At 46.3% G+C, this 25,672-nt stretch overlaps 1 protein-coding gene across 1 annotated transcript in view; it reads right to left on the minus strand.

The window, feature by feature from the left end:
- Positions 1–5,836, minus strand: part of CAB39 (calcium binding protein 39) — an 84,810-nt gene extending 78,974 nt beyond the window's left edge. The window contains exon 1 of the mRNA XM_032400202.1: positions 5,483–5,836. The gene's annotated coding sequence lies outside the window, so the exon portion shown is untranslated. The remainder of the gene's footprint in view (positions 1–5,482) is intronic.
- Between the last annotated feature and the right edge of the window lie 19,836 nt (positions 5,837–25,672).

Below are 25,672 nucleotides of genomic sequence, written 5' to 3' on the forward strand. Positions count from 1 at the left end.
CCAGAGTTATGCAGAACAAACCATCTCATTTTGTACTATAACATGGTTACTGTCTGGAAATCGATTAAAATCCTCATTAAGCTTTACTTACAAACCTTAATTCTGAAGTACTAAATCAAAAATGGTAAGCAGAAAACCAAGACCCTATAAAGGAAAATAAAAATACCGTATTCCAGGGAGCACCCAGTTTGAAGTGAGGCAAATGTGGGTTCAAATCCTAGCTCAACTGTGCAATGCCTGTGTGACCTTGGACGAGGCCCTCCACTTTCACTTCCCATCTGGAATGATGCTAGAGGACAATGCTACCTACCTTAGAGGTCTGTCCAACATTTCATGGTACTCAAATGGTCATTTTCTCCCCCAATCTATTTTGTTTTTTTTTTTTTTTATCTATTTCAACTTTTAACTTCATACAACCACCCCTAAGAAACTTGCCAGCTACATCACAGTGATAAACATGAATAAACACCTTTAAAAAAGGATTATGCACCAAAGAGCATTTAATATGTGAAAGCAATCTTTGTAAATGTTAGTGTAAAGGTTCAAAAAAGACATTACTGCATAAAGTATAAAACTTAATTTCTTTCAAGCAAACTAGATAAAGACTAGAGAGAGGCAGGCTCTAGGATCAGTCCTGTGGCTAGTAAGTCAGACGACCCTAGCACGTGACTCCACTTCCAAGAAAGCCCCACCAGTTACAGCTCAAGGTTCGTCACTCACTGCTCCAGTACCGTGGGCCGGTGCCCCACCCGCAGAAAGAGGGTCTCTACAATTCTCACCTTTCTTCTCCCCTGAAACCGTCTGGCATCAGCATCATCACAAAACTTACTGTGTCCAGCACTCGGTATGTACCAGGCCCTGTTCTGAGCATTTTCGATGCAGTAACTAATTTAATCCCTCTACAATCTTCTCAGATCCGGTGTTTATCACACCTGTGCAAGAACTCTAAGCTACAGTGAAGTGGAGGCACTTGCCTAACGTTACTGAGCCCACAGGACAGGTGAGGGTTCAACAATCCAGGGAGCCTGGTTGTAGGGAGTCTGCTAGTGCTTTTAAGCACCAGTAATACTGCCAATCAAAATTCAATAAATCCCAGAGTGGGCCTTAACTATAGACATGTAAAAAGAAATGTATTCATGCTATTTCTTCTTTGTGCCCAAATACAGCTGATACATAATCCACTGTGGAGGGAGAGAACCATGAGTAACATGTTCACAGTTCCTTGTATGAGACCAAGCTACAGCTCATTAGACAAAGTTATAAAGTAGCAACTTAAGATCAAGTTACAAAAGGTATTATTTTGTTTCTTGAACATTTTATCAAAATAATCAAAGTGTTGTGATGTTTTAACATTATCATACTTCGTTAGTCATCAACAAATGATCTGCTGGATAATGTTCCAAAGGAATAATTATCACATAAAACCAGACTGCTACTAAATATTGGTTAACTAGATTTTCTCAGTCTTTGTAACCATGCATATGAAAATGCGGATATACATATAAACAAGCAAACCCAAACCTACAACACTGTACTCTGAGTGTCAAAATCTCAAGTCAGACACACTGTATCATGTGAACAGGTATGTGCTGGACACTGCCTACAAAAATGGCCAGGCAGTCTTTACCTCCCTCCTTTGGGGCCACTTCACACCTGACTGACCTCTTGCAATTCTCTGCATGCCATTCTTCCCTCCTCTGCCAGCTTACCATCACAGTTGCTAATAAACCACAATTCCACCATCCCCTCACCCCTTCTAAAAGCACAGAGGAGCCAGGAGGCTCAGTAAGGTGAAGAATGATACCTACACATATGCACACACATGTACACACACAAATCCCAAAACAAAATGCTAATGGCAACAACCTGTTAACCTTCATTTCATCACTATCAGTCTAGCATCTGTCACCCATCCTGTAATAACTCTCCTCACAATCCTGGGAAGGCCTGAGAAACAGAGGCGGAACAAACATTTAACGTTTACTGTCACACTGGTCTACTCCACAATTGCTGGTAGTAGAGATGTTGGCCTCACTTTGTTCTGCCTTCATACTCTGGACTGGTAAGGGCAGTGACTAGGGTCCACTTGGATAGCATTAGAACGATGAGACAACAGAGGAAGAACTCTCATACAGCTCAGTTCCTTCTTTAATTAAGGGTGGCCCCAACACCAGTCTTCTTTTCCAGTAAAAACCAAACTACAGACTGATGACTAAATTGTTATGCAAGTTTTAGGCTACTTGGCTTTATCTGCATTCACACAAACACAAGATCTTTACACCTTTAGAAATAATAAAACAAGTCTCAAGCAATCTAACCTAGAGGTTTAGAGATTCGGTCTTCTTTCCCACAATTTTATAACACAACAAAGTTTTACCAACATTTTGCTGTTATCTGTACTAATCCACCTATCATATTCCTATTTCTAGAACACCAGACAACTTCCATAAAATAAAATTCCTAGTTAAAAGGAGCAATGGAAAAGGAGAAAGTGGATTTGTAAACTAGAAACCCCACAAGAAAGGTAACCAGAGACACTACCTGAAGAGAAATTCTACCTTACACTGGATTTTATATTTTGTGTGCTGCAGGTGGATGTGGATTTATGTCTGTATTTTTATGGCAGACGGAAAAACTGTGAATGATCAATAATCCATCCCTCCTGGAAAAAAAGACTCTAGGGAAAGCATGGCAGTAATTACAGAAATCCGTAAACTACAGAAGTTGATCAAAGAAAAAACTTTAGTTAATATTCAAAAGTAATAAAGGATGTTTGTGGTATACACATTTGCAATATAAAAATAGAGTCAAATAAAACCAAATTATAAAGCCAAACCCCATACTGACATTAGACTTCCTTAACTATTCTTTTATACTAACTTTATGAAAATTTATACAACCTAACTCAATGTCTCACTTTATATGCCATTAGAAACAGAAACAGAGACCTCATTAACACATTTTAGAATGTAAAGCAAGAGGAAAAAAAAAACTGGTTTAAGCAAGAACCTGCAGTCTGAAATGTTAATGAACTAAAGTGAACTGTCTTGAAAAGGGGGGGAAAAGTCCTTTTGTTATAGCAGCAAATTATTTCACCAAATTCTATATTTTACTAAAGAAATACCAACAGAAAAACGACATATAGCCTGAATCTTTGTGATGTCATGATCAAAAAGTAGTTAACCTATATGGATAGCCCTAGTATAAAGACTATTTTTTAGGCAGGGGTGGCAGGAGAGGGTAAGGTGGGTAAGGTGGGATGGGGAGGTGTATCACTGTGTATGGGAGATATTACACAAAAGAAGAAAATCTTTTTAATAAGTACATCTACTCATACAGCAGAGATGCATGATCTCTTCCATATCTGATGACAACACACACCCTAAATAAAAACGCCTTTCTTCAATAAGCAATAGGACTTAAATCCTACAAATAATAAATATACCTCAAACAAGACACCTTTAGAAAGTTATTAAGCATGACTACTGCATGTTACCGGAGATAAATGCAACCTTGTCAGAAAAAAAGAATACATTTAAGACTTCCTTTACTTGGGTAAAAATATTTTTACATAAAGATACTTAATGACAAAAAATTTTAATAAAATTTATACATATATATGCAATTTTTATTTCATCACGCAAGGAAAAAATAAGCATAAAAAGACTGGAAAGAAAATACGCAAAAATGTTAACAGCAACCAAATCTAAGTGGTAAGATTACAGAAGATAATTTTTAAAAATTTTCCAGTACCTCTTGCATTTTACAAGTTTTTTAACTGAAAAAAAGTTGACATTCACTTGTAATTTAAACAAACAACAAAAAAGTGTTTATGAAACTAACATGGGTTCTAAGCTGCTTCCACAAATCATATATTTAGACTTTAAATATAGCTAATTATCTGCTAGTAATTTGGGAAAAAATGTACAAAATCAAGCTACATTTTCACTTCTCACTCTCCTTATATTTTCATAACTAAAGATAAAGAAATGTTTACCTTTCTATAAAAAGGTTCTATGTCCAACTTGCCATCCCAGAATATAAGTAACAATCTGATTTTAAAAAAATCATCAATTTAGAATGCTTTACAAAATGCCATTTCAAAGAAGTTATGATCAGCTCAGGAATTCCAAAGTGCAGCCACCTAATACACCGTGGGAGAAGTTTTGATGCATTTTAGTGAACCGCACCAACAGAACTGCCTTATGTGCAGAAGAGCTTAGTTTACACACATCTTTCCATTACCTCTTAAGAGCATGATATCTAAATGAAGCTTTTTGCAAAAGGTACTTTGCTTAGCCTGGACGTGAATTTATTCGTAGCTGTCAAAATCGATCTCAAACTGCATTATATTCAAGGCACAGAATGTCAACTCTTTACTGGGCCTCCTTCTCTTTCTTTCACAAGACCGCCTTTAGTATCTCCTAGCTTACATTTCCGGGCTCATGAGTCACTGAGTAATGAGCTCTAAGTTTACCTTAGACTGCCACTCAAACAGCTCCTCTACAGTATTCAAGGATCTGGCCCCCCAATACCTCTTTAGCCTACCCTTAACTCCCCAACATGGCCATAGGCAACTGAATGATTCACTATTTCTAGACTATGCCTTTTTATCTTTGTCCTCTAGTTTGCTGCCCCTCCACATACCGTCTTTTCCCCATCCGTCCTCTCCCAAACCCCATCGGGCCTTCAAGACCCAGCTTGGCACCGCCTCGCCCAGGAAGTCTTCCAGATTTCTGCGAGGCGGAAGTGATCGATCGGTCCGGTCATCCCTGGGTGCCTTTCTACACTTTGTAGTTCTTTCACAGGACTTATCACCTCTTTTCCGGTATCGAGGTTATTTGTGTACTGGTCTTATCTCCCACACCAGAGCGTAAGCTCCTCGGGGGTGGGGACCGTGGGCCCCGGTTCACCTTTGAATCCCTCCGGCGCGGACCGACCACGGCGCCTGCACGCAGTGCAGGGCTCGGCTTGGTTCAACCGAACTCGGGAACGCTCCGGCCGCACAATTCCTAACCAGAAGTCAGTTAGGCATTTTCCCGAAAGATGCTGCCTGCCTGCCTGCCTCCCCATAACAGGAAGTTTACCAGGGGCCAGGAGCGAGGTGGCCAGAGCCCGTGTGCGGTGGGAGTGACAGCTGGCCCGGCCCGCACCTCCCTGCCCACCCGACTCCGGCCGCGGACGCCCCCACCCGCCTGTCCTGCCGGAGAACCGCGGAGGGGTGGCAGAGGAGCACCGGGCTCCCGGAGCCCCGGCCGCAGGCCACTGGGCGCCGCGCCGGCGGGGGCAAGGGGGGAAGGCTCCGCGAGGGGCCCGGGTCGGGCCGAGCCGAGCGAGGAGGGCGGGCCAGGCGGGCCAACGGGGCCCGCCGCCTCCGCCACCCGAGAAAATGGAGGCAGCCCGGGGCCGGTGACGGGCCGGGACAAGCGGAAGCCGGGCGGGCGTCCGCGCCGCGAGCAGGGCCGGGACGGGGGTCACTCACGGGGCTGGGCCGGGCGGCTCCCTCTCCGCCTCCGCGTCGTCGCCGTCCCCGTCTTCGGCCGCCGCCGCCGCCTCGGGCTGCTCGCTCGGTCCCCGCGGCGCGGCTCGGGCGCTCGGCCCCTCCGTTGTCTTCCGCCTGCTCCTGCTCCCGGCGACGGGCTCCCGCGGCGGCGGCTGCGCGGGCGGACGGCGGCCCAGGGGCTCCCGCGGCGGCCGCCGCACTGCTGCGCTCACTCGCTCGGCCTGCGGCTGCGGCTGCTACTGCCGGACCAGGCGCCGCCTTCGCCTTCGCCGGCTCCTGGAGGATCAGTCTCTCCCAGGCCGCGCCGCTCCCCGGTCCCGGCCCGAGCCCGGCTTTGACGTACGCACTGCGCAGCCGCCGAGGGCGCGACGTCGGGCGGTGCCGCAACGCCCCCTGCGGCCTCGGGCGCGCCCCAGCGGCCGGGCGGACTCGGAACACCGCAGTCCGCGCCTAGGCCCAAGCAGGAGGGGACGCAGAGGAAAAGCAGCCGGGGAGGACCGGGGTTCTTTCACCTGCCGCTTAAAGGTTGGTGCTCAGCCTTTCTCGGCTGTCTCAGCACTCTTCCTGGAGGAATCCTACGTCCGCTTTCTACGACCACTTCCTCAACTGTTAACAAAGCTTTATTTTTTTCTAAAAGCCAGGGGCGACTTTGTGTGAACCGATTCTTTCATACTTGCGAGGGACAGATGACTCATTTAGCATCCTCTGAGAGAGTGCAGAAAGTGATGGAATGGTCCAGATTAATAGGATTCAACAGCCTGGATTTAAACTCCAGCTCCGCTCTGTGGTCTCCATGGATTATTTCATGTCCCTATGCCTGGGTTCCTTTACACACACACACACACACACACACACACACACACACACACACAAGTATAGCAATACAGTACGATAGGCTTCCGCGGATAAATGAGATAATGCATTGCAAAGGTCTGACAGCAGAGTCCGCTACGTAGAAATGCCATGCGTGTATATTTTTGTTTCACTCTGTTGCTTTGTTTTTAATTTGTCATTGAACGGGTATTTTCGAGCATCTACTGTATGCCGCTATTCTAGGCGGCGGGGCAGTGAACAAAACAGTCCCTGCTCCTGAGACATGCCAATAAGTAAACCAGCACATATATGACATTGGATGGTTTCCGGTGCTATGGAGACAAACAACACAGGCTAAGGAGGGGAGAGAAGGAAAGATACTGTTATTTATAGCACTCCTACCGGGAACAGCTTCATGAAGAAAGAGCACGCTGTGAGCTTTGTGTATGGAAAGGCAGAGGGAACAGCAAGGATGAAGACCCTGAGATGGGACACCAGGGAGCCCAACAAGGCAAGCGCACTGAGGGAGGGGAAGGGGGAAAGAGGAGGAGAGAATGGGAGCCAAATAGAACAAAGTGAGGACTTTGGTTTTCACTCTGCATGAGATGGGAAGCTATTTGGAGGGTTTCGGGCAGAGAAAGGCCATGGGCTGACCTTTCAAAAGGCTGTAAGGACCAGGCGGAAGGGCCTGAGGGTTTCAGCCAAGAGACAGGTTAGAAGGCTTTTGAAATAATCCAGTCAAGAGAAGACAGGCTCAGCCCTGGGTGGTAGCAGTGGAAGAGTATAGAAGTGGCCAGGTTCTGGGCACCTGGGTGGCTCAGTCGTTAAGCGTCTGCCTTCAGCTCAGGTCATGATCCCAGGGTCCTGGGATCGAGTTCCACATCAGGCTCCCTGCTCGGCAGGAAGCCTGCTTCCCCCACTCCCCCTGCTTGCGTTCTCTCTCTCTGTGTGTCGAAAAATAAAAATAAAATCTTAAAAAAAAAAAAAAAAAAAGAAGTGGTCAGGTTCTAGGCACATTTAAAAGGTAGAGCTGACAGATTTTTGCTGAATTCTAAAGTTTTTTGGTTTTTGTTTTCTCAAGCAACTGGAAGATACAGTTGGTGAAATGAGGAAGATTTAAACAGAAGCAGATGGGAAGGGAGGAACTCAAGAATACATCTGGGGCCATATTGAGTTTGAGCTGCCTGTTAGACATCCAAGTAGGAAGCCAGATATAGAAGTCTGGGGCTTGGGGGAGAGGTCCAGGCTGGAGATAGAATTTTGGGAGTCCGCAGAATAGGTAAAATCTCAGGACTCAATGAGATCATTTAGGGGGTGAGTATTAGTGAAGTATAGGGGCCAGGGATGAGCCTGAGACCCCCAATACTGAGAGGTCAGTCAGGAAGATAACAAGGAACCAGCAAAAGATTCTGAGGAAAGGAGCCAGGGTGGCAGGGGGAGACCTAGGAAAGCATCAGTGTGCTGGAAGACCAGGGATGGAGGATGGATTCATGGCATCAAATGCAGTTAATAGTTCAAGTAAGGCTAGTGGTGGCGATTGGACATTGGTGTCAGCACCGCAGAGGTAACTAGTGGCCTTGGTAAGCGTCACTGTAACAGAGGTGGGTGGGAAAGCCTGCTTGGAGTGGTCTCTAGAAAGAATGAGACCTAGAAAGAATGGGGCTCTAGAAAGAGACCATGACAACTTTTTCACGAAGTTTTGCTCTGAAGGGGAGCAGAGAATTAGGGTGATCGTTGGAGGGGAATGTAGGGTCAAAGCAGATTTTTGTTTTGTTTTGTTTCATTTTGTTTTGTTTCTAGAACGGAAGCCTGTTTGCGTGCTGATGGGAATGAATTAGTAGTGAGGAAGAATTCGATAATGCAGGCATGTGGGGTGGGGGGCATTTTCTGGAGAGCTGTCCTTGAGCAAGCAAGAAGAGAAGGTCTGGCCTCGGGTACCAGAAAGGCCGGTGTTCACGGACGGTAACAGAGGGCAGGCAGAGTGTGGGCATAGAGGCAGGGAGCCGGATGGTCGAGGTGCCAGAACGTGGGGACTTGTCCTTCTGAGAGCTTCTATTTTCTCAGGGAAACAGGAAGCAAGGTCATCAGTTTGGAGTGTGAAGAGGGAGGAGGTGTTGGAAACTTGAGGGAAGAGGAGAAGGTGTAAAGAAGGATTGGTCAGCAGGGTTAGTCTGTGTTTTCACTGGCCACATTTTGCTGGGCAGGTGCAGGCACAGGAAGGTGGGGAGTAGGATTCCACCAGGGTTATTTTTGTGGAGAGAGAAAGGGAAAGGAAGGAGAGGTATGTATGTGCAAGGAAGTAATAATGACAATGACCAGCTGTTGAATCCAAGCCAGATGAGAGGGGAGTAAGCAAATTGGGGTGGGGGGAGGTGGGGGCGGTGGTAGAGGAGAGACCCCATAAACGTGGTAGAATCAATGGAATGATGGGCAGAAGGATTGTTGGAATCCGCACAGGAACGGGGGTGAGCTGGAAAGAAGGAGATGCTGGTGGGAGAGCCAGGTTGCTTGCACTGAGATTATGTGAGGAACAGTTCTCAGTAAATGCAGGGCCTGGGGCTGCTTCTCAAACTATAACATCCATATGCATTCCTGGGAGATCTTGTCAAAATGCGGTTACTGATGCCATTGACCTAGCATGGGGTCCATCATCTTACATTTCAACCAAGTTGGGGGTGGGATGGGGAGGATGCTGATTAGTCTTACTCTTGTTAATAGCCTTGATACCAAAACCTCAGTTAATCCAATACATGCACACACAAAGAAAACTAGACAAACTTTGCTAGTGAATAGATTAAAAAAATGGCAGCATGTTAAAAGTAAAGTCCACCCCAACCAAGGACAATTTATGCCAAGCATATTAGAAGCTAATTAGAAAAACCATAGCTGTCTAGGGGCTGTCTCTGCTCAGAGAGATGTAAGCTGACAAGAAATCCAGAGCAAGCCCCGGACTTGGGGAGTGGCTGGTTCCTGGAGCTGTCTCTTTGCTTTTCTCTGGTAACAGTGGGAGGGAGGCGCCCACGGTGGAAGGGAGGTGCCTGGCAGTCTCAAGTGTGTGGACTGCAAGTTTTATCTAATTTTGAAACTTTGTTCAATAAGGACTTTACCCCCACAGCGATTTTTTGTGTGTGGGTTTTTTGTTTTGTTTTGTTTTGTTTTGTTTTTTTTAAAGCCAAGAGTTCTTTTTAATCGTAGCCCCAAAGGGAGAGGGAGGCCTTTAGTGTGCTCACATTCCACGAAAACAACTGAGGACCCAATTTCCCACAGAATAAAAGATGCAAATCCCATATGCAGGGGTTTGATTCCTTTGTTTTAAGGATCAGATCAGGATTCCAGATTAATCTCTTAACTGGGATAAAGCCACTGCAGTGGCAAAACAGCAGAAATTTCTGGAGCCAGGGTTTGTAACAAATTCTGAAGCCCAAGTGGAAGGAGTCATGTCATTTGACTGCTTGAATTTATGCTGGGAGACACCTTCTCAGTACTTCTATAGAGCCTTCTGGAAAGCCCTTTCTACTAATATATTTCTTTGTAGGCACAGCCTCTTTCTGGGAAATTCCTCTACCCCTTCATCTTGAAACCCCCTTCACAGAGGCCCCCCTGCCCCCACCTTCTTGTGCAGAATCCACAGATCTCAGGGTCCTAAGGCGGGGTCTTCATGTTCAAGACAAACCAATCAGTGATGATCCTGTGTAGATGTCTTGTCACTCTCATTTCTTTTTTTTTTTTTTTTAAAGATTTTATTTTATTTATTTATTCATGAGAGACAGAGAGAGAGAGAGGCAGAGGGAGAAGCAGGCTCTCCGCTGAGCAGGGAGCCCGATGCGGGACTCGATCCCAGGACCCTGGGATCATGACCTGAGCCGAAGGCAGACGTTTAACCATCTGAGCCACCCAGGCGCCCTTGTCACTCTCATTTCATTTCCTTTCCTCTCCTCCTTTGAAGCTGGGCCATCAGATGAAGGCACCTTCTTGCCTTCATCAGCACCATCTGTGAAAGGACTTTGAAGCCTGACTCACAGCTTCCTCCCCACCCCACCCAGTGCCTGACTTCTCCTGGGCAATGTTAGTGCCACTCATTTAATATGTTGGGTCATAGTTCCTTGTATCATCCTCCCTGGTGACCTTCACTTCCTTTCCACTTCAGCAACCACTTGGTTGGCCCTACCCTGGTCTCTTTGGCCAGACTCTACCTTTGAAGCTTGAAGTCTGTAACTTTCCCGGGTAACTGCTCCTCCCATCCACCCACTCCTTCCACTCCCTCATACCCACCAAACCTGCTCTAAATCTCATTGAAACCTTATTTACTCAACAAGTACTTTTTGAAAGCACATAATTACTGAGCATAAGCAGTGGCAATGAGACGTTGAACAATGCATGGTCCCTGCTCTCAATGATCTTGTAGTCCAGGAGAGACATATGAGTAAACAGGCAATTACAGAAGACTGAGACATGGAGCATGAATAAGATTTAGGCCGTTGAAGATGGAGATAAATGTTCAGGAAAATCATGCAAATACCATAAAAGCAGGAAAGCACTGTGAATTTGGGGAAGCGCATAGGAATAGCTCAGTATAGACAGCTTAGAATTTTAGAAGAGAAATTTTTTTATTGCTATTTTTTTCCTCAGCTTTATTGAGAAATTATTGACACCTAACACATGTAAGTTTAAGGTGTACAATGTGGTGATTAGATACATGTATATATTGCAAAATGGTTACCACAATACAGTTAATTAATACATCTTTTACCTCGCATAATGATTTGTGTGTGTGGTGATAACATTTAAGACCTAGTCTCTTAAAAACTTTCAAGTATATATGTAATAAGGTATTGTTAATTATAGTCACCATGCTGCACATTAGATCCCCAGATCTTATTTATCTTATAGCTGGGAGTTTGTTTCCTTTGACCCTTTCCCCATTTCCCCCATCCAAAGCCACTGGCCACCATCATTCTACTTTCTATTTCTATGGGTTCAGCTTTTTTAGATTCTGCATATAGGTGAGAACATACAGTATTTGCCTTTCTCTGACTATTTAACTTAGTGGAGCACCCTTAAGGTCCATCCGTGTTGTTACAAATGGCAGGATCTGAGGAGGGGAGTTGGCACCAGATAAGGTTGGAAAGATAAACAAAGGTCGAATGACAAAGAGTGATACCACCCATGCTAAGTAGGCTGGGTTTCAACAGGAAGGCAGTGGGGTAAGTTGGGAGGAGTGGGCATTGAGACTTTAAGCCATGGAATGATGAGCTCAGATGTGTACTTTAGATTTAGAAACAGCACTCTGGGGGCGCTTGGGTGGCTCAGTCGGTTAAGTGTCTGCCTTCGGCTGGGGTGATCCCAGAGTCCCGGGATCGAGTCCCACATTGGGCTCCCTGCTCAGCAGGGAGTCTGCTTCTCCTTCTGCCCCTCACCCTGTTCGTCTACTCTCTTGTCTCTCTCTCAAATAAATAAAAATCTTAAAAAAAGAGAGAGAGAAACAGCATTCTGACCCTCTGTATGCTGTGATGGGAAAAAGGCCAGATTGGAAGTAGTGGGATCAGTAGGCGGCTGCTCTCATCCTGGCAAGGGAAAATGGGGCCTCAGCTAAGATGGTGGCAGGGGCCCTGGAGGGGAATGAATCAGTGAGAAAAAAAAGTTTTTAGAAGTTGGTACTGGTGACTTGATGGATATAGATGGGGAGACCGTAGGATGACAAGCAGGCTTTTGACATGAGCACCTGGTTAGACAGTGGGGCTCTTTGCTCAGATGGACACCATCCAGGAGCAATCAGAGGACAGGAGGAAAACCACAAACACATTTCCAGAGAGAGGCTAGGCGACAGTCCAGAGCTACAGTGGGATCAAGTGATACAAGGCTAGAAGGTATCGGTTGGATATGGCAATGGGAGGGGCTCTTGGTGAACTTGGAGAGAGCTGTGCCAGTGGAGGATGAGCAAAGAGGCCTGCAGATGGCAGTGGGCTTAGGGTGTGAATGGGAGATCAGGAATGGAAGTAATAAGCATAGGCAGCACTTTCAAGACCAGAAGGTGGAGAGGAAGGGCTGGTCAAGAGAGGACCTGAGGGGAGCAGAGATGAGCATGTTTAAATGCTGATGGGAAGGAGCCACTAAAGAAGAAGGTGCAGGAAAGAGAAAGTATCACAGATACCTGGAGGTCCTTCCATTGGGAAGAGGCTTTATGGGAGCACAGAAGGAGGGCTCCCTCTTTGCAATAGAGAAAGAAGAAGAGAGAGGTCCAGGAAAGGATGGCGGAGTGAAATGGGGGGGAATTCCTGGGAATTGAGGTATATACAGGATGTGTTTTGTTAAGCAAAAAGAGTGTTTTTTTCCTAAAATAAAATGGCTGGTTGTTCCAGAATGAGAGAGAAGAAAGTATAGGATATAATGGGAATGGATATTGAAAGTTATAGAAGGTTCAGGAAAAGAGAATTTTATCTGTCATGGTTAAAGCTGGCTAAGGTTTGATGGATTTATTTGTAAGATTTTCAAAAAGAGCTTTCGCATCCAATAGGTTGATGGCAAACTAGAATTTGGTTTCCTCTCTGTTAAAATGAGAAAATTATTGGTCTGCCCTTCATAAGAGGTTTGTGGTAGATCGAACAATGGCCCCTGAATGATGGCCATGGCCCAATCCCTGGAACCAGTGAATATGCTATTTTGCATGGCAAAAGGAATTTTGCAGGTTAAATTAAGGACCTTGAGTTGGGGGAGATTATCCTGGATCACCCGGTGGGCTCAGTGTAATCAGAGGTGTCCTTATAAGAGGGAGGCAGGAGAGTCAGAATGAGAAAAAGGCCATATAACAATGGAAGCAAAAGGACATTGGAAGATAAAGCGCTGCTGACTTTGAAGACGGAGGAAGGGCCACAAGCCAGGAGTGAAAAGGGCCTCTTGATGGTGGAAAAGGCAAGGAAATAGATTGTCTCTTAAAGGCTCCAGAAGGAAGTAGCTTTGCTGACATCTTAACTTTGAGACTGATTGTGGACTTCTGACCTCTAGAACTATAAGATAATAAATTTATGTTGTTTTAAGCTCTTTAGTTTTCAGTAATTTGTTAGTAATCCATTAGGAAATGAATACGAGGTTGTTAGATTATTCTTTACCTTCTGGGTAGTTTGCCTAGATAACAAAGACTGTGTGCTTTACCAGAATAACCTTCTATGGTTTATGCTGACTTTCTGACATCCTTGATTATTTAAAAGAACAAAATTTTCTCACTTGAGAAAGAGCTATGATTCTTTACAATTGTGTTACCCTTTATGTTTATTTTTTAAATCCTTTATTGTCACTTTAAGTAAGTAGCCAAGTATTATTTCTCAGAAATGTGGGATCTTGCCTTATTCGGGTATTCAAAACTCCTGACAACTTTCGATGTCTGCCTTCCCCCAAATTGATCCTGAGTGATACCTTTTGCTCCTAAAACTGTCTTTGAGATTTCCCAAAGGAAAAACCACAAATGATTTGTTCCTTCATTTTGTAAGAAGAGAAATGCTAGGAAATAATTGGGTTTATCTAACGGTTGCTATTGATGTGTCACGTAGGAAGGGATGCCCTTAGCCTGTCCCAGGTTAGATCGGTAATAGGTAGTGTTCAGATTTCCAGAACTGTGCATTGTGTGGGAAATTCCCAGAGCTTTACCAGTGCCCTCACTGGCCCTGAAGTTTCTTGGTTCTGCTGTAGCTGATAGTAGCCAACCATAGATAGCAGATGTTGTCAGTGAGAATGTCAGCAATTTCTCCAAATGGTAACTCGCTTACAACTTCCTTCATTTGAATCTAGCATCTTCTGGGGGGACAGTTTTCCACTGGAACTCCTATCACCTAATGTGGAGTTTAGAACTTATTCCAGATTTCCAGAGTCTCTTTACTTGATATTCTTTATATATTCCTAGTGTATTCTATGTTCAGTAAATGCATGGAATACTATGTGAGAATTATGCATTGTTATATCTGAAGATTTTTTTTCCTCTATGAAGATTATGTTCCTCCATTTTTATAAATTAGATATAATATCTGCTCCTCTTTGAAAATAGAGTTAGTCATTGTGTTAATAGATATTTTGTCTACAAGACTTTCTGGATCGAGTATATTATTTTGGTTTGTGTGCCACCTAAACGACCAAATGTCCTTGTCAGTTGTACTGTTTCTGTTATGAACTCCCAAGAGATCTTACACTTTAGAAAATTGTCAGTGGGGTGCCTGGGTGGCTCAGCCGGTTAAGTGTCTGTCTGCCTTCCGCTCAGGTCATGATCTCAGGGTCCTGGGATCAAGCCCTGCATCGGGCTCCCTGCTCAGCGGGGAACCTGCCTCTCCCTCTGCCTGCCGCTTCCCCTGCTCGTGCTCTCTCTCTCTCAAATAAATAAAATCTTTTTAAAAATTAAAAAAAAATAGAAAATTGTCAGTAATAGGTTAACCACAGCCATTTTATTTTGTCATGTGCAGATAGTTTTTTTGTTTTTTCTCTGACGCTGCCCCGAAAGCACCTGCAGTCAGCGGCAGACTAGAGCGATTGTCATCGAAGCACGCTCGATTGCCTTGCAGCTGGCCTTCCCCCCAGAATCTGAAGAAGCTCTGCGAGCTGAAGCTCCATAACTTGGCATTAACCTCAAGGGACCCAGCACCGCAGCAGACCATGCATGGGCTGGAATTCTCCCTGGAAGTCGGACAAAACGCTTGGTCACACATGCTTTTGAAGACTATGGACAACACCACCAAAAGCATGGCCATCTTAGCATCAGGCAGCTCAGTGATAATGCTGGTTTTTCTTCTGTGGACCTCTGGAATCCACTGGACTGGTTAATTCTCAAGGTTCAACTCCTGGTTCCTTACTCCAATACAACTTCTATGGCATTATTTCTCTACTTGGAGCATCCCTCTTTTAAGATGCCTGATCTTTCAGACCTTAAAACCACTGACCTTTGCCCCACCTCTCAAGAGATGGCTCACCAATTTTGCAGGAACGACACCAGCAAGAATCCTGGAGGGACTATTTCTTAGGCCTTGCTTTATCCCACTCAGGAGGTGTATGACTACCTCTGAGTTATTCGGGGACAAATGACCTTCATCTTGAATAAAAGGTGGTTCTGACCATGTTGAACTTCATCTGAGCCCTGTGCAGCCTCAACCATGATGCTTAAAAAATTACCCCCTCTTCTGTGTTTTGGAAATAGAAAATCAGCTAACCACAAAGGACCACACTGCCCTGAGTGTTTCCAAGAGAAGTCTCATTTCCATCCTTTCTTGTGACTCCCATACGACTCCAAAATGACCCCCTTGTTTACCTGCCTCTATAAAATTCCAGGCTCCCTTCCTTTTCTTTGAGATGTTCCTCACTAACGTGCTTTTTACCGCAATAGCCAGAGTAAAAGTCTCTTCTTAATTACCAGGTGAATTTTGCCTGTCGCAGCTCCAGAGAGGACCTCCCTCCGGTGGTGGCCGGTGCATCACCCCTGACTGTCCAGCTGAGGCAACACCACCCGTGCCCTGAGGCTCTGTTCAGCGCCCCCGCGACTTCACCCTGTGGGCAACCACCCTTTCAACAGCTCAGACATGAGTGAACTGAGAGAAGGACATGGGGCCCCAGATACCTTGGGTCCTGGTGGAGTTGTGGAACGGGGACAGAAAGAAATCAGTCTGACATGCTCCTGGGCTGAGCCAGGGGTAGACACACCCCGTTATGCCTTTAAAGGAAAGAGGAAATGATATTGAGGCAGCTGAGGTTCCAGCCCAGCCAGGTGGCGGGCAGAGCGCAGGTGCCGCTCAGGTCTGGGGAGCTGTCAGAGTGGCCAATATGAAGGCCAAGGGTGAGCCCGAAAGTCAGAAATGCCAGGGGGCAGCTCTATAAGCTGGGGGGAGTGGAGGCCCCAAAGAGGGAAAGTCCTGGGGATAAGACTGGCCAAAAAAATAAAAAAATAAGAATAAAATAAAAGCCTTTAGCCAACCTGACCACTCTCATTCCTCTTCTTTTTTTTTTTTTTTAAAGATTTTTTATTTATTTATTTGACAGAGAGAGACAGCGAGAGAGGGAACACAAGCAGGGGGAGTGGGAGAGGGAGAAGCAGGCTTCCCGCGGAGCAGGGAGCCTGATGCGGGGCTCGATCCCGGATCAGGACCTGAGCCGAAGGCAGACGCTTAACAACTGAGCCACCCAGGCGCCCCATCTCATTCCTCTTCTTGTTGGGGGAATGGGGGCAGGCAGGGAAGGCTTCACTTCCCTGGGTAGAATGTACATAGTCAGCGGTGTTTGAAGGCAACATGTGACAGGATCCGCCGCCTCTGCAACTTTACAGCAATCAGAAAGTGCCTTCCCAACTTCAGCAGGGGCATGTCGCAGAGAAGGGTGAGAAGTCCAGATGATGCCATCATTCTGGAATGATCTCTCTTATAGCCTGAAGGCTCTAGACATCCGTGGCTCTAGACATCTGATGTGGTAGATATCTGATTCCCCTGAGTGAAGCGAGCATGTCTGGAGCAAGGTCCCTGGGGCCAGTGATAAACAGGGAGCCCCCAAGAATTCTCAGGGCCCTGGCACATTCTCTGTGCTGTCCTTGGGCGGGGTGTGGTGCCTGGGACTGAGGAGGCATTTCACAGTGCTGGGTCATATAAAGACTGGCAAAGTCAGAAAACTCATCAGAGGCAGGGGAAGAGAATAGGTCATGCTTGACTGATGTGTAGCCAGTGGTCATATTAAAGACATTTAACAACTAGAACTACACAAGCACCTGCTGAGCAGAATGGATTCTGGCTGAAAACCAGCCCTGTGTATAGCAATGGTAGGACCTCTGTGGCGTCCGGCTCACGTTTTTTTAACAAAAGCGAGGGACAGAGAAATGGATTGGGCACATATTAAGCTTTTAACTATGCCTTCAGAATTGGGGTGCCAACTGAGGCCCAGTGGATTGGAACCCGACCTTGATGAGTAGGGCTATGACAGCTGGAAGCAGGACTCTGGTCCAGGAGATCATGCTCATCATCTTGATGATGCCATCCATAACACCAGCAATTCAAGAGGCCAAGACCATCACAGAGTCCAGTTTTTCAGGGGCCTCTGGCATCTGAGATGGATAAAGAAGGCTTCAGGGTCTTCCTGAGCCTCCCCTTGACTTTGACTTTGAAGCATGTTCTGCTGGAAGACCTGACATTGGGTCCTTTTGGGTTGGCATCCTGGCAGCAATCCATACCTGTGCTCTGGCTTTCCCCCGGGCAACATGCTGGAGGGGTCGCCATGGCAGAATAGGCCTCCCCTATCCTCTGCACCCTGGAAGTCCCTACAGAATGGTGCAGGACCTGGTCCAGGGGCTGCTGAATGCAACAGTCTGTTGCTAGTGTCTGATCATGCTGGTGGTTCTAAGGATGCTCAGCTACAATTTTTTTCAGAATAGAGGATCTTTCTCAGGTTAGAGAATCCTCAGCTGGCTCCTGTGGTTTGGGATGGTATGGCAAGGTTTTCGTCGAGTGGTTACCTAGCTAGGCTAGTTGTTTGAAAATGCCAATCACTGAAGGTCAAGTGCCCACTCCAAGTGGCCAGGGCTGAGTTTGCCTGTCTCTTAGAGTTGTTTCAAGCCACAATGGTCAGCCTTCAAGGCCCACCAATGCCTGTTTCCATTGAGTTTGTCTCTCCAAGCTATAAAGCCCCAGGACGTGGATTGGCTTCACACAGAACTGGAGTCTATGAAAAGTAGGCATAAGAGCAGAAGTTCCCTAGCAACATGGTGGCCCCATATACATGGTTGGGAGGCTTTTACGTCAGGTAGACATGGGTGGGCTGAGTTAGGACAGTCTTGGATGAGGGCAGAAGAGAGCAAGTCCATGGTTTCCTGAGGAATTTTTGCTCACTTTGGGGTCCAAATAATATTCCTTTCATTTTGAGGAGGTCTGTTGACAAGGTGGTAATGGAAAAGTGAGTTTTGGGATACCTATAGTAAACAGATAATTTTTATTATCCCTGGTGTGATAAGGGTTGCTATTTGATTATAAAAACCTGGTCAAGTTAACCTCAAATATTTTGAATATATATTTGGGGGAGGGGACACCAGCCAAGGGTTTGCAGTTCGGTGGGGTTTCCAGCAGGGGCTGTGGCAGTTGAGGAGCTCGTGGGCACACTCTTGGTGGCAGTGGGGCACCCCAGTAGCAGGGACTCCTCGGTGCTGTCTGCCTGTCCATACTGCTGTGGACTAGAGTTCAGAAGGCTCCTGACACCCTGCAATCTGTCATGACAAAGATGATAATTAGCTGCAATCCTGTAGGTAGCCAGATCCTCTCTGCCCAGGGTTTTAAGGTGGAGGGTTGGGTCTTAATTCCTGGTGAATGATATCATCCTCGGGGGCTGGCAAGGGATAGATGCAAAGGAGCATCTATCAAGCTGAGGAATGTGCCATGCGTCGTTCCCTTGGATGGTTTGCCCATTTGGTGGTGAGGATGTGTGAGTGTGAAATGCACACAGGTGAATGAGCATGTGTGAGAATAAGCGTGAATGTGTGTACCTGTGAGGGAGGTATAGCAGGAGGCAGGCTTTACTGCCTACATAGGAAACCACTGGCCCACCCCAGCCCAGTGCCTGCTGGGCTGGTCAGGAAGGCAGGAAGATGCTGAGCTCTATTAACCCATTGTCTTCTGCCCAGTTCATTCCCTACCAAAAAAAAAAAAAAAAAAAAAAAAGAGTTGAGGGTGCCAGGTGGGACAAGCCCCAGCCAGTAGAAGCATCCCTGACCTCCCACGGAAGGGTGATCAGTGACCATCGCCAGTATGAGCAGTGGCTTACCTTCTGGAAGAAGAAGGATCCAGAGATCAGGACCATTCAGGCCGACACTCAAGCAGCAGCCTTGGCTGGAGTTCAGCCTTCTCAAGATTCTGCTACAGAATGGAAGAGGGCCCGGGGAAGCTGCCAGCCACTGTGGGGTAGTCCCACTCCTTCCAGAAAGGATTGTTCAGACCTAGAATGGTGCAGAAGACAGGCCCTTCCCAGTCCAGGCATAGTCTGGGTGACAGCACTCCATGGCAATGCCCGGGTTGGTGCAGCTAGGATGCAGCTGATGGACTTGGCACTTGGCCTCCACTTGCCAGCAGGACCCTCAAGAAGGAACTGCAATATCTCCAGCTATTTTAGGATCATGCAGAAGATGTTATTTATACTGCCACAGTGTCTGAGGAACAGTACATAAGGTACATAAAATGTGCTGGAGATGGCCCAGATCAAATTTATCAAACGGAAGCTTGATTTCTTCCAGGCTGAGGATCCCTGTACCTAGTCACAGTCTCGGTGCAGCTTCTGCACACCCCGGTGCATCCAGCTATACCAGTTCCAAACTCGCTGCACACTCTCCCAGCCACCCCCAGCATCGTGCAAATCCATTTCCAGCCATTTCTAGAACCAGCAGAGGGATAGGTACAGACTAAGCTGTAAACAAGTTTCAAATTAAGAGATAAAAATTACTTTCAAAAAAGATAAAGTATCAACAGTGTAACATCTTCGTTAAGTGTCTATTGTCTGTTTATAAGCCTGGGTTGTTCCCAAGGGTCCAGTTGGCCAGCCCCATTTTATGGTGATTTCACTACAAACCACCCCAGAACACAGGCCAGGTTATGGGTAGACGAGATACCGCTAAAAACATAAAATCCCATTGAGTTCGCTGATAATCGTTGTGTGCCCCCATCAAAATTACCAAGCAAATTAACCCTAACACTATGGAGTGTTTTCAATTAAGATTACATTAAAACAGCCCAGTTTCCATCTCAGCATTGCAAATGTAAGTTCCATCCCTGACTGTTTTGACAAAAATTATCTCTAAAGAAAAGGCATCTTGATTAAATTAAAGGACAGATTACCTCATAGACATTATTTATAAACATGTTGTTACTTGCCAAGCTATCTTATGATCAAAAACTCAGTTCTGCATTTTTGTATGATCTCTATTTTCTGAATATAATTCTGTCATACAACTTTATACTTTCCTTGAGCAGAATTGGCCACACTTAATAATCGTATGGTGAGTTATATACAAACCGAGTATTTTCAAATGAGCTCTATTCAGCCATCAAGCTAACATAACAATTGGCGATTCTACCCCTAGAATAATTCATTAATAGTTCTCCCCCCAATGATGAACATCCTGAGTCACTACTTACACAAATTTCTTGGTAAGCTTATTTATCTTGGGATATTTTAATGTCCTTCCCTGATTCTTATAACTGGGACCTGCAAAACCATAAACACTTGACATCCTACAGAACTTTTCCAGATCAATACAGAGCAAACCTTGATCTTACTGTAAATATTACCCTACTCCATTAAGTAATCAAATCCTTTTACAAAAAACATTTCAAAAGCCAATCTAAACATTCAAACTCAAGTACAAACTCAAGTACAAACACCCAGATATTCATACACTAACAAAATTTTAACAAAATTGATACAATCCAAGTTGAGCAAATCACTTATGTGTGTTGGGGCGGGTGATGGGCAATACGTGGGGGAAGCAGGTGGATTCTGAGCCGGAGGTAAAATCAGGCATTCTTTCCAGATCTACTGCCAGGTACCTATGAGTGTTCTTCCATTTCTTTAAAAATCAATGGGGAGCTTTGCATCAAGCAACGGTCTCTATCTTTTCAATTAAAAGGAAAAAAGAAAAAAAGTTGTGTGTTTTCAACTTACAACTTTATAATAACCAAAGTTCATGGTTTCTTGGTTCTTTCAGGTCTGGTTCTCTGAGGCTAAGGATGATTTGTTCTGGATGTTCTTTGCTCCTTGCTGAATCAGTCCTTAGGCTTCATCATTTGCCTTTCCCAGGCTTGGAACCAGCATCTCCTACATTTCAATTGTTTTCGTAAGGTTCCAATGAGGTGATCAATTAATAGTTCATCTTTCATTTTTCCTCTTGCTAAAGTCCCTCTGCCTTTCCCCTCCCCCAGTCTTCTAGGTTTTAATTCCAGTCCCCCCCTGCAAAGCCAGAGCACATCAGCCAAGTCTTGCAAGGACACCTCCTAAGGCCTATACCGAGTCTGAGTCTAGGAGTCAATTGACAGAGACTCTGAAGATGTTTTTTTAAATATCTTGAAGTAATAGGGTTAAAATAGCATTTTTTTTCCTTGAGTCTCTATTATGTTCGGTCTCGTGCCAGAGGCTTTACCTACATGATTGCTGATCCAAAAAAAAAAAAAAAAAAAAGGGAAATACCGTATTTCATCAAATCCAGCACACCTTGGTTCTAAGACTCACCATTACTTCATGTAACATTAAAAAAAAAAAACACAATCAACTATATTGTAACCTGTCCCTGATTGCAAATTGCATCCTTATATCAGAGATGTTAAAATGTGAAGAAAAAAAAAGTGTATGTTAGAATTGATGACAAAGAATTTTACAGAGAAGTTGGGTAATGTGGCCAGAACCACAGAGCTGATAAGAGGCAGAGCTGAGTTTAGATTGTTCTATAGTCCGCTGCTCTTGGGAGGTTTGAAGGCTTTGTTTTCCGGAGCGGTTTCTTCTGCCCTGCCTGCCAGTAGTCAGCAGCCAGTTTCTAAGCCATCTGTCCTGGAAAACAGAGCCTCCCCTTTAAGTTAGCCAGACTGCTAACTGAGCTAAAACTGCTTTTTTGCGACTGCTTCCCCTCTGCACAATGCCTAATTATAGAGACTACCCCTTCTGCTGCTGCTAGATGATTCTTGGTGGGTTGGAGGGGAAGGAGTGGGTGTTGGTGAAGGCTACTCGACCTTCCCCTCTCTCCCACAGCTCCTTGCTTCTCTACTCCTCGTCTCAGGCAGCCAGGGGCCACAGCACAGCCAGTAGACTAGCAGGATCGGATTTAGGGAGCTAGAAGATATTGGGATAATCCGCTCATGCCTCTCCTTATCAGATCTTCTTGCTCTTCTCTGTCAAAATGAGCTGCTTCTCTGATCCCTAACTCAACTTCACTCCTCTGAGCTGATACTCTGTGTCTCCAGAGGTGAACTCCCAACTGCCGCGCCCACTGCCGATTTGTTCCATTGATTGACTGATTGATTGATTGTTCGGTTTGTTCCTATTTAGTGAACAGCTACTATGTGCAAGTACGCTGAAGACCGACTATAAGCCAATACACACACAATTCCTGCCTTTCTGGGGTTCACAGCCTAGCAAGAGACACAGATGTCATCTAAGAAACTTGCAGATAGATGTAAAATGACAACTGCAATAAAAGGTTCTCAGGAAAAGCTGTGCAGAGACAGAGCTCCCCAAACATTCTGTGCATTCCCCTAGGCCCCTTTACAGTTTAGATTGGGGCCATATGATTAATTCTGGTCAAAGACCTTGAACTGGGGTGTTGTGTGGGGCCTCCACAGAAAGACTTGGAGAGCTGGTCTGTCTCTTTCAACACTCTGCTCTGCTTTGATGACCTTGGGCACCATGCGTTCCAAATGGTGTAGCTACAGGATGGAGGAGAGCTACCCACCCCACATTGAACTTTACAGTTGGGGGAAATCAACCTCTGCTGTGTTTGCTCACGGAGACCTCAGGTTTGACTGAGTAGCTGATGGTGATCACCTTAACCGATATAGAATCACATGTTCCTATGAGGGAAACCAGGGAAAGAACTGATCAGGCAAAGGGTCAGGAGAGGCCTTCTTAGGGAAGTGATATTTAGGCCAGGGTCAAAAGGAAGAGTGGAGGTTAACTTGGAAAACAGTGTGGGGAGGAGCATTCCAGGCAGACTGACAGCTTGTGCAAAGGTCCTGTGGCTAGAGGATGTAGGACACATTTGATGAAATGGATACAGGGCCAAGGGACAGGGGGAGCTCAGTATGAAGGACTCATCTACTCACTGTCAGGCCAATCTGAGACAAAGCCTGACATCCAGGCCACACACTCGGATGCTACTGCCATCTTTGAACCATGAGGAAATGGATGATGGGGAACACCCTGTCATCAAAAGGTTATTGAAATCCCCTGGACTGCCATGGCCTGTAGGATGGGTCACCCAGGTTCGAAATGGGGTCAGCTTTGCCCTCCCAACCTTCTTGGCCCCTCACAGCCAGTATCTTCCCCATGGTTTATCCCTCTGTGTTGCTGTGTCTATTTATCTAGTGGGACCAGGGGGCCTGGGGAGGGGGTGGGGGCAGGAACCCTGGGAATCTCTTACTCAGCATTGCTGAGGCATGGAACCTGAATTCTGTGACAGGAGCCTCAGGGCAGCTGGGCAAGAGGCCTGGCATCAAATGAGAGGACCATGGTGAGGACCACAGGGCATGCGAAAGAGGCTGGAGGGATGGGACAGCGAGGCCTGCGGAGGGCTGATCTGACCTGAGCCACCTCTCATGGTGTGCCACAGGGCCTTGACTTCCTCTTGTGAACAGAGCAGTCTAACGCATCCACCTGGGTTGCCCAGTTCACATGTCTGTGGTGCCCAGAGGCCTCAAGGGAGTATGGGAGGCTGGGCAGCCATGCTCCCACCCGAACTGGTGCCATGGTCCCCCCTGCCTCCCCGCTACATCTGACCAAGGCTGGCTCTTCTGTCTCCCTGAGGGCAACTCTACCTGTCACGCACCTGCTTAAAATCCTGCTAAGAGCTCCCCTTTGAGCCCAGTGTAAACTTAGGCCTGGAGTCCAAGGACCCTGAAGCCCTGGCCTCTGACCACCTTCCTGTTACTCTCCTCCCCATCCCGTCCCTCACTGGCCTGAGTCCTAACCTTCTGGAGCAGGACAAGACCTGTTGCCATGGGTTGCATGCTTGCCTAACCAATATCCAGTCCCTGCTTCTTCCTTGAATCTAGTTCCATGCAGCAGTGTGCCCAACCTCAGGTTGTAAATCTATTATGGCAGTCTCGTTCCCAGTTCTGGTTTCTTATCCAGGGAAGACCACATGACTCCATTAGCTCAAGGAGAGCTAGGTAGGGATCTCCTGGGGGTGAGGCAGTGTTTTCTGGAAATGCTTTTGCTTTCCTAATAACTGGGAACACCTGTTATTGTTATGGCTGGTACCACCTTTTCTCCTTCTCTCCTTGACTGCAAATGTGATGGTTGGAGCAGGGGCAGCCATCTTTGAACCATGAGGAAATAGATCATGGCGGTCACCCTGTCATCAATAGGTTATTGAACTATCATTACCATCCGTCAATTTCTGGACTTTGTGTTCTGTATATCCCCTTGTTCATGTAAACCACTGTAGTCATTTTCTGTTGCTTGCAGTTGAATGTCATTCCTACCTGATACACCTATTTGGGAGTCTAGCCTCAGATTTCTTTGATCTCCTCAATTCCAACTACTCTTACCTCTGCTTCATTTCACCTTCCGAATCCTGGACCTTGTTATCACCTCGAACTACTCCATGCCTGAAATGCCTGATACAAACTGCCCATTTTCTAAGCCGAACTCTGATCCTTCCTTATTCCCAGGGTGATGGTGAAAGGATGCCATTGATTTGGAATTGGAAGATTATTTTGGACTCCCCGTGGGAAGGGTCAGCATTCTCAGGTAAGCTCTTCATAATATTTCTCTCCAGTGTTCACACTGGATGAAGTCATCCAGCTTTCCCTTGTGTTTGGTCATCTTGCTTTCCCTTGCTTGGCCATCCTGCTTTCCCTTGAGTTTCACACACACCCTCCCACCCACTTTTGTCTCTGGGGATTAGGCATCCCTCCTCAGGGTCAAGTCCAGCCCCTCCACTCGATCCTGTTCCCTCTGCTGCCTCCAGGACTTGCTCCATTCACTCCTATCGCCCTGTGATGCCTTCAACCTCTCCCAGCTTACCCACCACCTGGAAACATGCTCAAACTTTCCTCCACCCCCACCCCCAAAGCACCTTCCTTTGACCTTGTACTCCCTCTTTCCTTTCCTTTTGCCCCGAGTTTAGTGAAAGAGCCATCTTCACTGGGTGGAAGGCCCCCACCACTCATTGCTCCCCATCCCGGCACTCTGCTTCTACAACTGTTTCCAGAAGTCCCCAGTGAGTTCCAGATGATCAGGGCCACTGAATACATGTCATTCCTTATCTTCCTGGACTGCTTTGTTGATTCGACCTGGTGACCACGATCTCATTCTTGGGACTTCCCACTTCCTTGGCTTCCAACATAGCCTCTTTGTCACCTAGCACTCCTTCTACTCATTAACCGGTTCTTCTGAGAGTCCTTGATGGAGGCTCAGGATCTTGAGACCCAAGTCTTGCTCCTCAGGATCCTGTGCTCAGCGTAGTGCTGTTTTTCCCCACACTCCGCCGCATTTCTCATCCATGTTAGAATTTCTATGACCTCAGGATGCCTGGGTGGCTCAGTTGGTTGGGTGTCTGCCTTTGGCTCAGGTCATGATCCCAGGGTCCTGGGATTGAGTCCCGCATCGGACTCCTTGCTCAGCGGGGAGCCTGCTTCTCCCTCTGCCTGCCACTCC

This window comes from Phoca vitulina, unplaced genomic scaffold, assembly GCF_004348235.1.
Source record: "Phoca vitulina isolate PV1807 unplaced genomic scaffold, GSC_HSeal_1.0 scaffold1, whole genome shotgun sequence".
NCBI classification, from domain to species: Eukaryota; Metazoa; Chordata; class Mammalia; order Carnivora; family Phocidae; genus Phoca; species Phoca vitulina.